Below are 15517 nucleotides of genomic sequence, written 5' to 3'. Positions count from 1 at the left end.
GCGCCGCCATGCCCACCATCGCCAGCCGCTGTGCCCACCACCGGACGCCACCATCACCACCACCCAGCCACCTTTCTGCCTACTCTCATTATTCAGCCTTCCAGGTTCTGCAACACGCAATCCCTTTTATCCGTTCGTAGTTATTTTTTTTTCCGTTTATGTTCATGCTTAGGCTAGTTAAATATGCATGTCGTAGTGGATTTTAGGTTGTTAGGTAGCCTAGGACGTGGTTAGTAGATTTAGGTCTGTTTAATTGCACCGTTCTTGTTTACTGCTTTATGTTTTTGCAATCCTGCTGCTGCTATAATATTAGTTCATATGCTGTAATTTCTTAATTCATGCTGCTCTTTACTCGGTTTTTCATGCTTATATTCATTATATGTAAATTGCAAGCTTCAATTTTTAATTCATATGAACTGCTTTGATTGTTGTTTATTTTCTGGGATAATCCAATTTTAGCCGGAATGCTGCCCAAATTTTTGTAAAACGTTTTCATTCATGTTTTGGTTTGGCAATTTGAACTCTGTTTTCCTCTGCTTTAACCAAACCATTTCATAAATGCCAGGGCATGCTTTCTTATCCTTTTTGATTTTCTGGTTCATAAACTGCAATTGTGATGTTTTGATCCCAATTTTTACTTTGTTTATATCTATTTGGATCAGCATCAACTTGTTTTTCTTGTTTGGTTATGAGTTACTTATAGTCCTACCTATGAATCCTTGTTACATGGAATATTTTCTTTATGCCACTTACCTTAACCCAATTTCTATCCTACTAACTTACTAATTCCAATTTCCTGAACTCTTTTTCAACACTAACCAAACTAATCTTTTAAAACATTTTCTCTGACTTTTCACTTTCTCTTAATTTTCTAACCATGGCGTAATGACAATCTTTCTATTTAACATGAATTCAATTACATTTTGGATTGTGAATTTTCCCTTTTGAACTTTTCACTCCTATACAATCATTAATGCACATTTAATAAACTCATTTTCCTTATTTTATTCCTCCCTTGCCACTTTGTGTTTTCTTTGACTATATGCCTATTTGCTTTCCTATTTTTATTTATCCTGGTTTTCCATTTTTCAGGATGTCTGCCTCACAGAGGAAAGGAAAAGGCAAGGCTACTACTGGCAAGCTTAAAAGAGGAGATTCCTCCCAGTCCATCATCGACCTAATGCATGATTCCTTATGGCGGGAGAAGAACTTTACCCAGCAGGAAAAAGCTGACCAGCTGCTCCCTGCAAATGATTCAGTAAAATTTGCAAACCGGTACTATGAGCTGAAGTATCCGGCATTCGCAAACTCTAGGAACCTATACCTGGAGAGAACTCTGAAGATTCCAGAAGCACTTCAGCAATACACCACTGAGCAAATCAAGCAAAGAGGCTGGTTCTTTCTGGAGAGAGCACTGACAGAGGTCAATGCATCTTGGGTTAGGAAATTCTACTGCAACTACTACATCACCACCCTAGATGCAGTGAACCTGAGAGAAAAGCAGATTCTGGTCACTGAAGAGGCCATAGAGGACATCCTTCAGCTCCCACCTAAGTCCGATCAGCCTGATGGTTACAAAAAGCCCGAGGAGGACATGCGCCTGATGAGTTTGATTGGGATGCTGTTAAGGCACGGATAGCCTTCGACCCGATTGTTCCTTGGGAGATGGGTCAGGACACCACCATGCCCAGAGGGATCAAGAGGGCATATTTGAATAATGAGGCTCGGTTATGGCATCAGATCCTGAGTAATTTTGTGATGCCGAGTACTCATGAGACAGAGATTTCGGCTGCTATGATCACCCTCCTCTGGTGTGTGTTGGAGGGTATGGACCTGTACTTGCCACGATTTATCCGGCATTATATGGCCAGGGTCCACGTCCGCGGCACCCCCCTTTCCTTATCTGGTTACACAGCTAGGCCGTCGAGCTGACGTGCCATGGGAGGATGCCGATGAGAGACCACCAGCTGCAGACTGTAGGAAGATCATTCCTCACAGCAGGAACTTCCTAGCTTTGGGCTACAGACCACCACCTTTCACTGCTACTGATGAGACAGCCCTACCGTCTGCCGGACCCTCTTCATCCACCACTGCCCCTGCTGCCACCACTGCACCTCCACCTGCCTCAGAGCCAGTGTACCGCCTCGTGCACCGCTTATTCCGACAGCTTGATCAGATGGAGCACCGTAACCGGCGCCGGTATGAGAGATCGGAGCGTCGCAGCAGGCGACGCTGTGCGCATCTGAAGCTGATGATCCGACAGGGCAGTGACATCCCCTCCGAGCCTGACACACCATCAGAGCCATTAGAGGAGGAGGAGGATGAGCACGAGGAGGAGATTCATTCCTAGGAGGAGACCCATCCGCAGGCAGGCACAGAGTAGGCTGCCTCACATCAGGAGGTTCCCCATCAGATTGAGGCTGCAGATCCGGAGATCCCGATCCAATCAGCACCTCCTCTGCAGCAGCCAGATCCTCAGCCCACCACCACTGAGACTCCAGCTACCATCCCTACCAGTGATGACACCCCTTCACACCCGGCTTGACTGAGCATCAGGGACGATGCTTCACTTTAAGTGTGGGGAGGTCGCCATCTCCGGCGGATTACTTTGGTGAACCACTGCAGACTCTTTTCTTTTATTTTGGATATTTTTTTTATTTTTCTTTTTATTGTTATTTTCTGAGTACTTATACATTGCTACTTTTATGTATTTCTACTCTATTTCTGCATTTTGCATTTTTAGTTAATATTTTAGTTATTTAGTTTAGTTTGCAATTCTAACTTATTAGTGGATTAATTAGTATAGCTTACCCTTTTTTTTAGTATAAAGATATAATAGTTTAAATTGAAAAATACAAAAAGGAAGTAAGCTAGGAAATTGAACATAACAGATTCAAATCCATAAACCTTGTATATATAGCGTTACATCATGTAGTTAAGTTAACAACATTTCATCAAGGAGTAACACTAAAACTTTAAAGCCATGCAATATAAGTTTTACATTGAGAATAATGAGAATTTTTAACTAAATATGCATGACATACATAAGTGATAAATGATTTTTGAGCTAGAGAACACATAGCCTGTGAGTTTTGAGCTTAATTGTATGGTTACATTTAAACCATAATTTTTATTCCTGTGTGTTCCGCCCTTCTTTTACATTCTGATGTTCTTTACTTTGTTTTAATCTATATTTTCAATTATAGAATATAGAATATAGAATATAGACACATACCAAAAGAGTGATTGAGGCCATCATTTGATTTTAGCTCACTTACCCCAAAATAACCTACCTTTCACATCACCATTGTTAGCCCCATTGAGCCTTTAAATCCCCTTTTATTCTATTAGCCACACTACTAGCCTTAAGCAGAAAAATAAAATAAAATCACAAGTTGAATCCTTGGTTAGCTTAAGATAGAAAATTATGAATAGTTTAAATGTGGGAAACCTATTGGGAACATGGATGATAAAAACAAAAGGTAGAAGAGTTGAAAAGAATAAAATAACTCAACTAAGAAATTTTTGGAAAGTATGCTCATGAGAAATCAAAGTGATTAAATTACCATGTGCATAAAAAAATAAAATTTTTTTTTCAGTATTTAATAAAGGGGATAACAAAAGAATTCCCCAAATGCAAAAAAATAAAAGCAATGCACATGGAATAAGAACAAAAATTGAAACATGAGCACGTAACATCCAAAAGTGGGAAAAGTATGGAAAAATAGGTAAAGAAGTTCTGTTTTACTAAGTATGTATGTTAGGTGAGATCTTAGTCTAATTAAGGATTCACTTATTAGCTCACCTAGCCTTATACATATATCCTTACCTTTACCTTGACCCCATTACAACCTTAATTAAAGACCTCATGATTTTTGGTATGACTGTATTCTATAATTGTTGATTGGTTAGATGAAGAACAAAGTTATAGAAAGAAAGAATAAAAAGAGGAATGGAGTGATTAACCCAATAAACACTGAGTGACTAGAGAGTAAACACAAATCCAGTGAGGGTTCAATAGCTCATTAACAATTATCTTTGTTTGAATTATCTAATTGTCTTGCAAGTTCATGAAATGCTTTTTCTCTCATCTCAATTGTAAAAATGCTTATTAATTGTCTAAGGCTTGGCTATATATCCATATATGACTCCGTGAGAATGTGAATTAATTTGACTATATGTAAGCTTTATATATGAGTGGATAAATTAGAATTGCATGACTCATTTAGGTAGATGCATTTAGAATAGATTGCATTGCATAACATTCCACCACTTTAACCTTACCTTATTCTTTACCTTGGATTTAGCATGAGGACATGCTATTGTTTAAGTGTGGGGAGGTTGATAAACCCATATTTCATGAGTTATTTTGTGCTTAGTTTGAGTGATTTATTCAATCCTTCACCCACTTATTCATATTAATTGCATGGTTTTACTTTCCCTTCCTTATTATGTGATGTATGTGAAAAACATGTTTCCTAAGCTTTAAAATTAATTATTTTAATTACCTTTATTTCCATTCGATGCCGTGATTAGTGTGTTGAGTAGTTTCAGATTTTCTAAGGCAGAATGACTTAAAGGATGGAAAGGAAACATACAACATTGGAAGGAAAGCACAAAACGGAGCTTCTGAGGAAATTGGCATCCACACGATTGCATGGGCGATGCGGACGCGTGCCAAGTGCAAAGAAGCAGCGACGCGGTCGCATGACTGACGCGACCGCGCGCCTTAAGCAGAACGCACATGACGCGGTTGCATGACAGACGCGACCGCGTGGCAAGGAAAAGCTCCGAACGACGCGACCGCGTGACCCACGTGGACGCGTGACAGAGGCCACGCACCAAAAATTGCAGAAAATGCTCATAGCAAATTCTGGAGCCCTTTTTGGCCCAAATCCAAGTCCAGAAGGCATAGACCAGAGGTTATGAAGTGGGGGAATGCATCCATTCAAGGGGAGCTCGCATTTTTAGTTACTTTCCATGATTTAGATTTAGTTTTGAGAGAGGTTCTCTCCTCTCTCTCTCTCTTAGGATTTAGGACTTCTCTTAATTTTTAAGAGTGACTCTCGATCCAGGTTCAATGTTCTTTCGTTTTATGCTTCCCTTTCACTTTATTTATTTATTCCAGCACTTGAGTTGATTATTTACTTTTATGATTTAATTTATGAATTATTCCATGTTACAGATTATTATTTGAATTAATGATATTTGAGGTATTTCAGTTTATTATTGCTCTTTTTCAATTTATGTTACTATTGGCTCCCATCTAAGGACATTTTTATTCCCGCAATTTACTTTTCCCCTTTTGGTCTTGGTTAAGAAATCAGTAACTCAACAGTTATTAAACTCAGCATACTTGATAATCGTTATCTTGCTAATTGAACTGAACTTCAATAATCCCGACTTTTTCTTAGGAAATAAATAGGATTCGAAGGTCAAACTAATTAGTCCCTTGACTTTTCTTTGCTTTAGTAAAGGTTGACAAAGTGGGATTTAGATTCAACTTTCATTAGTGCTGAGAGGGATAATTAAGTTGGACTTCCAATTTCTCTTACCTTGCCAAAAGTTTGCTTTATAGTATTTATTTATTTTTAATTGCCATTTAAATTAATTGTCATATTTATTCCTCTTTCTTGAAACCCCGAATTTACAATCTCCATAGCCAATAATAAGAACATACCTCCTTGCAGTTTCTTGAGAAGACGACCTGAGGTTTGAATACTCGGTTATCAATTTTTAAGGGGTTTTTTACTTGTGACAACCAAAACGTTTGTATGAAAGGACTTTTGAAGGTTTAGAAACTATACTTGCAACGAGGATTTATCCGCAAATTTCTAGACCACGCAAATGTCCTCTCATCAAAGAGCCCTGCTAAGTCCTATGAATTAATAAAAGTAGTACTATTTCTTTTCCGATCTGTGTTTGATTTATTTCTAAGATGTATACTCGCTCTTCATCGTGGTGAATAGGATGATCAAATAATCAGCTCTGTTCATCAGGTTAAGATGAACGTGCCTGACAAAAACCCGCGTCTACTTGGGTTCGTATGAATACGTGACTGGAAAGCACGAGCCAACAGCTATGTTTATACATTTCTCAGACGACTAATCCACGACTTCATTGGGGACTTCTCGAGACACCAGTTCAGCCAATTTCTGGGGAGATTAGGGTCTCCGTGGTATAGGCTAGAATCCTAAGAAGCAGCATCCTCTGATCCAGAAGATTTGACCTTGTCTGTGGCGTTTTGATTAGGATCGCCAAGAGAATGGACTGCTAAGCGCTTCACCCTTTGTCAGATTGGATGACCACGGCTAATGACGTTCAATCTGTAGCAGAGGAGATCAATGACCATGGCCCATGGCGTTGATCACATACAGCCTGCCATAGAAGAAGTCATGCACAAGCAGAGATGACAGTGATACCAGAATTAATTCAGAAAGACTAAGCAACTCCAATCCTTTACCTTATTCCTATTACTCTTTTCACAGTTTACACAACTTTTGAGTTCTAATTACTCTTTTTTTCTATTCCCATTGCTGACTCTATTTGATCTAAAAAGTAATTTATACAATATTAAAACACATCCAATCCTTCTGATCTGCCTAACTAAGACCTGCAGGATAACCATAGCTTGCTTCAAGCTAACAATCTCGTGGGATCGACCTTGACTCGCTCAGGTATTACTTGGACGACCCAGTGCACTTGCTGGTACAACAGTACGAAGGTGTGGGGATTTGTGCTTCCAAGTTTTTGGCGCCGTTGTCGGGGATATTTCGAGTTTGGACAAACTGACGGATTGTCTTGCTCCATAGATCAGGTAATTTATTTTATTTTATTTTATTTGAGTCTTTTAATTTTTTGTTTTCTTCTTCTTTATTTTTTCGAAAATTTTAAAACTTTTTTTTCAAAAAGTTTTTTCAAAAAGTGTATTTTCAAGCATCCTTAGCTTTCTGTTTGAGAGTCTTTATTTGTGTTCTTGTGAGTGTTTTATTTTTATTTTCTTCTTCAAATTTTTAAAACAATCAAAAACCTTTTTCAAAAATATTTTTCTTTTATTTGTTTAATTTTTGTTCTTGGTTTGAGTCTTGTTGCTTGTGTCACAGGTAATTTTCTAAATTTTTGAGTCCTTTTTCTAAATTTTTAAATTTAGTGTCTTTTTGTTTGAGTCTTGTTTCAAATTTTAAGTTTAGTGTTTGAGTCTTTTGTTTTGTTCTTGGTTAAAAATTTCGTGTTCTTGGAGTCTTTCTTTCAAAAATATTTTCAAAAATATTTTCTTTGGTTAAATCTTGTGTCAAGTTTCTAAGTTTGGTGTCTTCTTAAATCTTGTAATTTTTAGTCTTGTATCTTTTACTTGTTTTTCTCTTTCATCATTAAATTCAAAAATAAAAAATATCTTTTCTATTGTTATTCTAATCTAATTTTCGAAATTTTAAACTAAAAAATTTAGATTTTTTTTATCTTATCTTATCTTAGCTTTTAATTTTCAAAAATTAAATATTTTCAAAATAAAAAATCACATCTTTTTCAAAAATATTATCTTATCTTATTTCAAATTTAAAATTTCAACTTTCAAAATTCAAAAACTTAAATTTCAAAATTTCAAATTCAATTTCAAAATACAAAATTTAAATTTCAATTTCCAATTTTCAAAATTAAATCTTTTCAAATTTCAAATCTTTTTCAAAATTTAAAAATTCAAATTTAAAAATTTAAAATTCAAATTTCAAATTTCAAAATTCAATTTTCAACTTCAAAAAATCAAATTCAAAATTCAAAATTCAATTTTCAAATTCAAATTTCAAAATTTAAATTTAAATTTAAATTTTCAAATTTCAAATCTTAAACTCAAATCTCTTTTTAATTAATTACCTATCTTCTCTCTCTTCTCTCTCAAAACTTCCTAACTAAATCTTATACTCTTTTCTCTTCTTTTTCAAATTAAATTCTTTTAAATTAATTAATTTTAATTTCGGTCTACATAAATAAATAAAATAAAAACAGAAAAATATATTTTAATTATTGTTTATCTTCTCTACTTCTATTTCTCCTTCTACCTCTTCTATCTTCATTCTTCCTTCTTCATCCTCTACCTTTCTAAATCATGAACCTAAATGGGGATGAAGAGTTTAGAAGAACTCTGGGATTTTATACGAATCCCACTACTGACTTCTATGAAAGAAGTATTAGCATACCTCACATCAGAGCAAGTAGCTTTGAGGTGAACCCTCAACTCATTACTCTAGTGCAGCAGAACTGCCAGTATTCTAGGATTCCTCAAGAGGAACCTACAGAATTCCTAGCAGATTTCTTAAAGATTGCTAAAACAGTACACAGTGAGGGAGTAGACCAAGATGTCTACAGATTATTGCTTTTTCCTTTTGCTGTAAAGGACCAATCAAAAAGGTGGTTGGATAACTAGCCTAAAGCTAGTTTAAAAACTTGGAAATAGTTAGTAGACAAGTTTTTATATCAATACTTTCTCCCAAGAAAGATGACCCAGCTGAGGCTGGACACCCAAGGCTTCAGACAAGGAGATAATGAATCTCTTTATGATGCCTGGGAAAGGTATAGAAGGATGTTAAGAAAATGTCCCACTGAAATATTTTCAGAATGGGTACAATTAGACATCTTCTACTATAGACTTTCAGACATAGCTAGAATATCTTTGGACCACTCTGCTGGTGGTTCTATACACATGAGAAAGACCATAGGAGAAGCTTAAGATCTTATTGAGACAGTTGCCACTAATAAGCATCTGTACTCATCTCCTGAGCCTTCTATAAAAGGAGAGCTTAAGGCAGTAGCTACTAAACCTAACCCTCTAGAATAGGATGGCCCATTGACTCAGCAACTGCACGCCATTACCCAGCAACTACTGGACTTGCAAGAGGCTTTGCGAGAAACTCAGGCTTCTAACAGGAATGTAGAAGCCCAGCTGAGCCAAACAAGGCAGCAGTTATATAAGCAGATAATAGAAAAAATGCTAGGCTATTCAACTGAGGAGTAGGAAATCCTTAAACTCCCAACCTCAGTACAATAAGAAGGGAACCCAGGTCTCTGCACATGATGACTCTGGGCGTTCAAACGCCCAGGGAGGCATCACTCCTGGCGTTGAACACCAGGAAAAGGCAGAGACTGGGCATTTAAATGCCCAAGGAGGCAGCACCCTTGGTGTTGAACACCCATAAGGGGGCAGTATCCCTGGCGTTTAATGCTAGGAAGACAGTAGCTTGGGCATTGAGCATCCAAGCAAGGGAGGTCAGTCACCCACTAACAACAACCCTCCTAAACAAGCTGGTAGCCCCCCTTCCAACTCATATGGCATTCGGGCTTCATCAACCAAGGTTGATGAATACAAGGCTAAAATGCCATTTCCTCAGAAACTCTGTCAAGAGGAAAGGGATAAACAGTTTGCCTGCTTTGCGGAGTATCTCAGAACATTAGAGATAAAGATCCCTTTTGCAGAGGCTCTTGAGCAGATACCTTCTTATGCTAAGTTCATGAAGGACATCCTAAGTCATAAGAAGGATTGGAGAGAGACAGAAACAATCCTCCTTACTGAAGAGTGCAATGCAATCATTCAGAATAGCTTACCAGAGAAACTTAAGGATCCTGGAAGCTTTATGATACCATGCACTCTAGGTGATGCTTGTACAAGGACAGCTTTATGTGACCTTGGAGCAAGCATCAACCTAATACCTGCTTCTTTAATAAAGAAGCTCTGTTTGATGGATGAAGTCAAACCAACCCGCATATGTCTCTAACTTGCTGATGGTTCTATTAAGATATCATCAGGAGTAATCAAAGACATCATTGTCAATGTGGGACCCTTTGCTTTCCCCACTGACTTTATGGTGTTAAATATGGAAGGGCACAAAAGTGCATCCTTTATCCTAGGGAGACCCTTCCTAGTTACAGGACGGACCCTCATTGATGTTGAAAAAGGGGAAGTAACGCTAAGAGTCAATGAGAAAAAGTTTGTACTGAGTGCTGTCAAAGCTATGCAACATCCAGACATCCCTGAGGAATGCATGAGCATTGACCTCATTGACTCCCTGGTGGAAGAGGTCAACATGGCCGAAAACCTCAAGGAAGGGCTAGATGATATCCTTGATGATACTCAGCCTGATTCAGAGGAACCTATGAAAACCTCTGAGGAAAAGGAGAAGCCTCCAAAGCCTGAGCTTAAGCCATTACCTTCCTCCTTGAAATACGCATTTTTGGGAGAGGGAGATACCTATCCTGTGATCATAAGCTCTGCTTTAGAACCACAGGAAGAAGAAGCACTAATTAAGGTGCTCAAAACACATAGGACCGCCCTTGGGTGGACTATAAATGACCTTAAGGGCATTAGCCCAGCCTGATGTATGCATAATATCCTGCTGGAAGATAATGCCAAACCAGTGGTGCAACCACAAAGGCGATTGAATCCAGCTATGAAAGAAGTAGTGTAGAAGAAAGTCACTAAGCTCTAGGAGGCTGGGATCATTTATCCCATTTCTGACAGCCCCTGGGTGAGCCCTGTCCAGATTGTTCCTAAGAAGGAAGGTATGACAGTGATTCATAATGAAAAGAATGAGCTGATCCCTAAAAAGGACAATTACAGGGTGGCGTATGTGCATTGACTACAGAAGACTCAATGACGCCACCAGGAAAGATTACTTTCCTTTACCCTTCATTAACCAAATGCTAGAAAGACTAGTAGGTCATGCTTTTTATTGTTTCCTGGATGGATATTCCGGGTACAATCAAATAGCAGTGGATCAACAGGATCAAGAAAAGACAGCATTCACATGTCCATCTAGCGTGTATGCCTACAGGCGAATGCCATTTGGCCTGTGTAATGCACCTGCCACCTTTCAGAGATGTATGTTATCCATCATCTCTGATATGGTAGAAAAGTTCCTTGAAGTGTTCATAGATGACTTCTCTATCTTTGGAGACTCATTTGACTTTTGTCTTGATCATCTAACCCGAGTTCTAAAAAGATACCAAGAGATAAACCTAGTTCTAAACTGGGAGAAATACCACTTCATGGTAACTGAAGGCATTGTTCTTGGACATCGGATCTCAAATAAGGGAATAGAAGTGGATCAGGCTAAGGTAGAAGTGATAGAATGCTTGCCTCTACCTACTAATGTCGAGGCAATCAGAAGTTTCCTAGGAGATGCAGGATTCTACAGGCGGTTCATAAAAGATTTTTTAAAAATTAAAAAAACCCCTGTGTATTATTTTGGCCACTGATGTTTCATTCGTCTTTGACCAAGAATGCCTACACACCTTTGAAACTCTGAAAGCCAAGCTTGTTACTGCTCCTATCATCTCTGCACCCAACTGGAACTTACCATTTGAGCTAATGTGTGATGCCAGTGATCATGCAATTGGCGCAGTCCTAGGGCAGAGACATGACAAGCTTCTGCATGTCATTTACTATGCTAGTCGCGTATTAAATGATGCGCAGAAAAACTATACTACTACAGAAAAGGAGCTACTTGCAGTGGTCTATGCCATTGACAAGTTCAGATCCTACCTGGTAGAATCTAAGGTCATTATTTATACTGACCATGCTGTTCTAAAGTATCTGCTCACCAAGCAGGATTCTAAACCTAGACTAATAAGATGGATATTACTCCTGCAAGAGTTTGATATAGAAATTAGAGACAGAAAAGGGACAGAAAATCGGGTGGGTTATCACTTGTTCGGGATTGAGCCAGTAGCAGGGACTTCTTCTCCCTCCACTGACATATCCGAATATTTTTCAGATGAGCAACTCTATGCCAGCCGAACAGTACCTTGGTTTGCAAACATTGTGTAAGGTCCCACATCGGTTGGGGAGGGGAACAAAGCATGCCTTATAAGGGTGTGGATATCTCTCCCTAGCATGACGCATTTTGACGAGTGAATGTGGGGGGCTTCGGCTATCATTCCTATCATCAAAAGTAAAACCGTGAGGCCTTGTGTGCCAAAGCGGACAATATCATGCTAACGGGTGGTCTGGGCTGTTACAGATGGTATCAGAGTCGGAGTCCGGATCGATGTGCCAGCGAGGGCGCTGGGCTACCTAGGATAGGTGTGGATTGAAATTGGTTGTTGTTGTGGATAGTGAATGGCTATATGTATGTGTGTATTGATTAAGAATTGTTGTGACATTATAAAGTGAATGGCATTTATTGATTTTATTGTTAATTGATTTGGATATTGGGCCGGAGGCCGTAATAGGGTGAGGAAACCCCTATAAGGTAAGTGAAAGTAATCGGTGTGAATTATTGTAATGGTGGTGGACTTAGTGATTGATTGGAATTAAGTTTAGAGAATATTTGAAGGATTGAATCTTAAAATGTTGAACTACTTGCTGAAAATCTGAGTTTTGAAGTCAAATGGCAATTTTGAAAATGAACCAGTAACTCAATAGTGTTTGAAATGATAGGAAATTAAGATCTAAGTAAACTATAATAAGTATGATTGTTAAGATTCAATTTTGAAGGTTTTGTATTAACTGGAATATTAGTTATGATTTTTCAAAGTTAAATCGTGGGATCTGATTTTCTGCATTATTTTAAACGAAGTAAGAAACTTTGAAAATCTATAACTAATTTTGTAATGATCAGAATTGCATGGAACCAAGTCTGGATTAAGCTTGGGAATGTAAGGAGCTGAGCTGGTGAATTTGAGACATTTTCATTAAGTTTATGATTTATGGTAAATTTTTGAAGTGTGGTTGTTAAATCTGATTTTTCTGCAGAATGCTCAACACAACAGCAACTTGTTTTCTCTATTGGAAATTCTCTAGTTTGAATTTTGAAATGAAATCAATTTTAAATGAAACTCTGGTCCTAATACTTTAATTTTATAAAAATTTAAAATTTTTGGAATTGTAGTTTTAAAGATATGAATTTTTGAAATATGATGTGTTTTGACGAGTGAGTACGGGGGGCTTCGGCTATCATCCCTATCGTCAAAGGCAAAATCGTGAGGCTTTGTGTGCCAAAGCATACAATATCATGCTAGCGGGTGGTCTGAGCTGTTACAGATGGTATCAGGACCGGAGCCCGGGTCGATGTGCCAGTAAGGGGCACTGGGCTCCTTTAGGGGGTGGATTGTAAGGTCCCACATTGGTTGGGGAGGGGAACGAAGCATGCCTTATAAGGGTGTGGATACCTCTCCCTAGTATGACGCGTTTTGGCGAGTGAGTGTGAGGGGCTTCGGCTATCATCCCTATCATTAAAGGCAAAACCGTGAGGTCTTTTGTGCCAAAGCAGACAATATCGTGCTAGCGCGTGGTCTAGGCTGTTACACTTTGTACCAAATAGCTTGGCATTCAGCTTCATGAGAGCTCCTAAGTACCGAGCAACTTACTCTTTCCTAGTGTCTTCATCCTCATCAGAGGATGAGTGTTCATCAGAGGGTGTGCCTTGGCTTCCTTTAGTTCTTGGATAGGGATTTCTGGAGTGGGTATTGAGCACTCAGAGGGTGTGCCTTTACTGGCATTCAACACCAGCTCTGATGGCTCTTTGGGCGTTGAACGCCCATGCTGTTCACCCTTACTGACGTTAAATGCCAGTTCCCTTACCATTGTGGGCATTGAACACCCAGCAGGGGTGTCCTAGCTGGCGTTCAATGCCAGCCTCCCTGTCTGGTTGGGTGTTGAACTCCTAGTGAAAGGTCTGGCATTCAGCAGCAGCTTTGCTGCTTGTTTGGGCATTGAACGCCCAGCCAGTGTCCCCTGGCTGGCATTCAATGCCAGTTCTGCTGCCAGGATGGGCGTTGAATGCCCAGTGAGGGGTTCCTCACTAGCGTTCAGTGCCAAGCTTGCTGCCAGGTTCGGCGTTGAATGCCCAGTGATATGTTCTTCACTGGCATTCAATGCCTTCCCAGTCTCTCCAGATTCAGCCTCAGCGTTAGTGGTGATGGCCTTGCACTCTTCTCTTGGGTTTACTTCAGTGTTACTAGGAAGAGTGTCAGGAGGAGTCTCAGGGATTCTCTTGCTCAATTGACCAACTTGTACCTCCAAATTTCTAATGGAGGACCTTGTTTCAATTATGAAACTATGAGTGGTCTTAGAGAGGGTGGAGACTATAGTGACTAAGTCAAAAAGGGTCTGATTAGGAGTCTCCATGTTCCCTTGAGAAGATGGGAATGGTGGTCTGTTGTTAAACCTATTTAGGTTCCTTCCAACTTGATTATTATTGAAGCCTTACTGAGGCTTCTGTTGATCCTTTCATGAAAGGTTAGGGTGATTCCTCCATGAAGGATTGTAGGTGTTTTCATAGGGTTCTCCCATGTAATTCACCTCCTCCATGGTAAGTTGATCAGGATCATAATCTTCTACTTCAAAAGAAGCTTCCTGAGTACTGTCAGTTGTAGTTTGCATTCCAGTCAAATGCTGAGAGATCATATTAACCTGTTGGGTCAAGATCTTGTTCTGAGCCAATATGGCATTCAGAGTATCAACTTCAAGAACTCCTTTCTTCTGAGAGATCCCATGGTTTATAGGATTTCTTTCAGAAGTGTACATGAATTGGTTGTTTGCAACCATCTCAATGAGTTCTCTTGCTTCTACAGGCATTTTCTTCAAGTGGAGTGATCCACCTGCAGAGCTATCCAATGAGATTTTGGACATCTCAGACAGACCATCATAGAACACGCCTATGATAGACCATTCTAAGAGCATATTAGGAGGACATCTCATGATCAGTTGCTTGTATCTTTCCCAAGCTTCATAGAGGGATTCACCTTCTTTTTGTCTGAAGGTTTGAACTTCTACTATAATTTTTCTCATCCTTTGAGGGGGAAAGAATTTAGCTAGGAAAGTATTAACCAGCTTTTTCCAAGAATCTAGACTCTCTTTTGGTTGAGAATCCAACCATATCTTAGCTCTGTCTCTTATAGCAAAGGAAAAAAAGCATAAGTTTGTAGACTGATGAGCGGATAATTTATACCCTTTTGGCATTGTTTTTACATAGTTTTTATTATGTTTTATTTAATTTTTATTATATTTTTATTATTTTTTATGCAAAAATCACATTTCTGGACTTTACTATGAGTTTGTGTGTTTTTCTGTGATTTCAGGAATTTTCTGGCTGAAATTGAGGGACCTGAGCAAAAATCTGATTCAGAGGCTGAAAAAAGACTGCAAATGCTGTTGGATTCTGATTCTCCTGTACTCGAAGTAGATTTTCTGGAGCTACAGAAGCCCAATTGGCGCGCTCTCAATTGCGTTGGAAAGTAGACATCCTGGGCTTTCCATCAATAAATAATAGTCTATACTTTGCTCGAGATTTGATGGCCCAAACTGGCGTTCAAAGACAGCCCAAAACATCTTGGCGTAAAACGCTCAAATTGGCACCAAAGCTGGCGTTTAACTCCAGGAACAGCCTATGCATGTGTAAGGCTCAAGGCTCAGCCCAAGCACACACCAAAGAGGGCTCCGGAAGTGGATTTCTGCACTATCTGTACTTAGTTACTTATTTTCTGTAACCCTAGGTTACTAGTCTAGTATAAAAACTACTTTTAGAGA

The 15517-nt window shown here is 38.9% G+C and overlaps 1 non-coding gene across 1 annotated transcript; it reads left to right on the top strand.

Moving 5' to 3' along the window:
* The first annotated feature begins 14666 nt into the window (after positions 1-14666).
* Positions 14667-14773, top strand: LOC127745128 (small nucleolar RNA R71). The gene has a single exon (XR_008006324.1). It is a non-coding gene; the product is annotated as a small nucleolar RNA R71 (small nucleolar RNA).
* Positions 14774-15517: the final 744 nt, after the last annotated feature.

This window comes from Arachis duranensis, chromosome 2, assembly GCF_000817695.3.
Source record: "Arachis duranensis cultivar V14167 chromosome 2, aradu.V14167.gnm2.J7QH, whole genome shotgun sequence".
Classification (NCBI taxonomy): Eukaryota; Viridiplantae; Streptophyta; class Magnoliopsida; order Fabales; family Fabaceae; genus Arachis; species Arachis duranensis.
This window is presented reverse-complemented; position numbering and strand designations above follow the sequence as displayed.